Below are 2,500 nucleotides of genomic sequence, written 5' to 3'. Positions count from 1 at the left end.
CAGGTCGCTACAGGGCTGCTAACTGGCTCGTTGGTCTAGGGGTATGATTCTCGCTTTGGGTGCGAGAGGTCCCGGGTTCAAATCCCGGACGAGCCCAAGTCTTTTCTCTTGCCATGTCAGGACGGGGAACGTTTGGCTCTGAGGTGTAGCACGGCTTCTTTCTAGTTCCCCTCATGATAGTTGATGAGTGTGTGCTGCACGGACTTTATTTTTGCCCTAAGTAACATTTTTTGAAATGCTACTGGCAAATGTTGTGCTAGCATGTAAGGCACCCATGATCCTAGAGCAGCCCTTGCAGAGCTTGTGTCAGTATACCACCCATACATTGTTTTTGCTGGTCACAATTTTGAAGCTTTTTTAAACAAAACATATGTATCAATAAAATCTTTAATCTACCAAAAATGGCTTCAACTAATATTAAGCATATCTATCACTTTAAAGGCAAAGCATTCATCTAGCCAATAGAAGGAACTTGCTACTGTTAAAAAAAATAAAAAATAAAAATAAAAATAAAATAAAGGCACATGTGTGTGTTTAGTGTGCAAGCCGGGGATGCAGTTTCTATACCCTAGCTTCCATCTGGCTCGTTGGTCTAGGGGTATGATTCTCGCTTAGGGTGCGAGAGGTCCCGGGTTCAAATCCTGGACGAGCCCTTCCTTTAAACTACGTGTTGAACAGAAGCGAAAGAGTGCTCTTGCTAAAAGTAAGTGAAGAAATCAAGTAAAGCCCACTTATAGCCTGTTCCACCACTCTGTGTCCTTTTCACTGCCACTGCTGTCGCCAGAGTTGGCTCGTTGGTCTAGGGGTATGATTCTCGCTTCGGGTGCGAGAAGTCCTGGGTTCAATTCCCGGACGAGCCCTTGATTTAGGCATAGTGATGGCCTACGCTCATAGTTATGCTCCTTGCAATTTCTTTGAACCTACTACCACACATGTATATACATCGGTTGGGTGGTACAGGTCGCTACAGGGCTGCTAGCTGGCTCGTTGGTCTAGGGGTATGATTCTCGCTTGGGGTGTGAGAGGTCCCGGGTTCAAATCCCGTACGAGCCCAAGTCTTTCCTCTTGCCATGTCAGGACGGGGAACGTTTGGCTCTGAGGTGTAGCACGGCTTCTTTCTAGTTCCCCTCATGATAGTTGATGAGTGTGTGCTGCACGGACTTTATTTTTGCCCTAAGTAACATTATTTGAAATGCTACTGGCAAATGTTGTGCTAGCATGTAAGGCACCCATGATCCTAGAGCAGCCCTTGCAGAGCTTGTGTCAGTATACCACCCATACATTGTTTTTGCTGGTCACAATTTTGAAGCTTTTTTAAACAAAACATATGTATCAATAAAATCTTTAATCTACCAAAAATGGCTTCAACTAATATTAAGCATATCTATCACTTTAAAGGCAAAGCATTCATCTAGCCAATAGAAGGAACTTGCTACTGTTAAAAAAAAAAATAAAATAAATAAAGGCACATGTGTGTGTTTAGTGTGCAAGCCGGGGATGCAGTTTCTATACCCTAGCTTCCATCTGGCTCGTTGGTCTAGGGGTATGATTCTCGCTTCGGGTGCGAGAGTTCCCGGGTTCAATTCCCGGACGAGCCCTTGATTTAGGAATAGTGATGGCCTACGCTCATAGTTATGCTCCTTGCAATTTCTTTGAACCTACTACCACACATGTATATACATCGGTTGGGTGGTACAGGTTGCTACAGGGCTGCTAACTGGCTCGTTGGTCTAGGGGTATGATTCTCGCTTTGGGTGCGAGAGGTCCCGGGTTCAAATCCCGGACGAGCCCAAGTCTTTCCTCTGGACGGGGAACGTTTGTCTCTGAGGTGTAGCACGGCTTCTTTCTAGTTCCCCTCATGATAGTTGATGAGTGTGTGCTGCACGGACTTTATTTTTGCCCTAAGTAACATTTTTTGAAATGCTACTGGCAAATGTTGTGCTAGCATGTAAGGCACCCATGATCCTAGAGCAGCCCTTGCAGAGCTTGTGTCAGTATACCACCCATACATTGTTTTTGCTGGTCACAATTTTGAAGCTTTTTAAACAAAACATATGTATCAATAAAATCTTTAATCTACCAAAAATGGCTTCAACTAATATTAAGCATATCTATCACTTTAAAGGCAAAGCATTCATCTAGCCAATAGAAGGAACTTGCTACTGTTAAAAAAAAAATAAAAAAAAAAATAAAGGCACATGTGTGTGTTTAGTGTGCAAGCCGGGGATGCAGTTTCTATACCCTAGCTTCCATCTGGCTCGTTGGTCTAGGGGTATGATTCTCGCTTAGGGTGCGAGAGGTCCCGGGTTCAAATCCCGGATGAGCCCTTCCTTTAAACTACGTGTTGAACAGAAGCGAAAGAGTGCTCTTGCAAAAAGTAAGTGAAGAAATCAAGTAAAGCCCACTTATAGCCTGTTCCACCACTCTGTGTCCTTTTCACTGCCACTGCTGTCGCCAGAGTCGGCTCGTTGGTCTAGGGGTATGATTCTCGCTTCGGGTG

The 2,500-nt window shown here is 44.4% G+C and overlaps 8 non-coding genes across 8 annotated transcripts in view; all 8 read left to right on the top strand.

Moving 5' to 3' along the window:
- The first annotated feature begins 24 nt into the window (after positions 1-24).
- On the top strand, positions 25-96 carry TRNAP-UGG (transfer RNA proline (anticodon UGG)). The gene has a single exon. It is a non-coding gene; the product is annotated as a tRNA-Pro (tRNA).
- A 485-nt stretch (positions 97-581) lies between these two features.
- Positions 582-653, top strand: TRNAP-AGG (transfer RNA proline (anticodon AGG)). The gene has a single exon. It is a non-coding gene; the product is annotated as a tRNA-Pro (tRNA).
- Positions 654-788: 135 nt separating this feature from the next.
- TRNAP-CGG (transfer RNA proline (anticodon CGG)) lies at positions 789-860 on the top strand. The gene has a single exon. It is a non-coding gene; the product is annotated as a tRNA-Pro (tRNA).
- Positions 861-981: 121 nt separating this feature from the next.
- TRNAP-GGG (transfer RNA proline (anticodon GGG)) lies at positions 982-1,053 on the top strand. The gene has a single exon. It is a non-coding gene; the product is annotated as a tRNA-Pro (tRNA).
- A 473-nt stretch (positions 1,054-1,526) lies between these two features.
- TRNAP-CGG (transfer RNA proline (anticodon CGG)) lies at positions 1,527-1,598 on the top strand. The gene has a single exon. It is a non-coding gene; the product is annotated as a tRNA-Pro (tRNA).
- A 121-nt stretch (positions 1,599-1,719) lies between these two features.
- On the top strand, positions 1,720-1,791 carry TRNAP-UGG (transfer RNA proline (anticodon UGG)). Its single transcript has one exon. It is a non-coding gene; the product is annotated as a tRNA-Pro (tRNA).
- A 464-nt stretch (positions 1,792-2,255) lies between these two features.
- On the top strand, positions 2,256-2,327 carry TRNAP-AGG (transfer RNA proline (anticodon AGG)). The gene has a single exon. It is a non-coding gene; the product is annotated as a tRNA-Pro (tRNA).
- A 135-nt stretch (positions 2,328-2,462) lies between these two features.
- The window catches only part of TRNAP-CGG (transfer RNA proline (anticodon CGG)), a 72-nt gene continuing 34 nt past the window's right edge, over positions 2,463-2,500 (top strand). The window contains exon 1 of the tRNA in view: positions 2,463-2,500. This exon is cut by the window's right edge and continues 34 nt beyond it. This is a non-coding gene — a tRNA (tRNA-Pro).

Source organism: Hyperolius riggenbachi, chromosome 4, assembly GCF_040937935.1.
Source record: "Hyperolius riggenbachi isolate aHypRig1 chromosome 4, aHypRig1.pri, whole genome shotgun sequence".
NCBI lineage: Eukaryota > Metazoa > Chordata > Amphibia > Anura > Hyperoliidae > Hyperolius > Hyperolius riggenbachi.
Note: the sequence above shows the minus strand (reverse complement) of the source record. Positions and strands in the feature narration are given on the sequence as shown.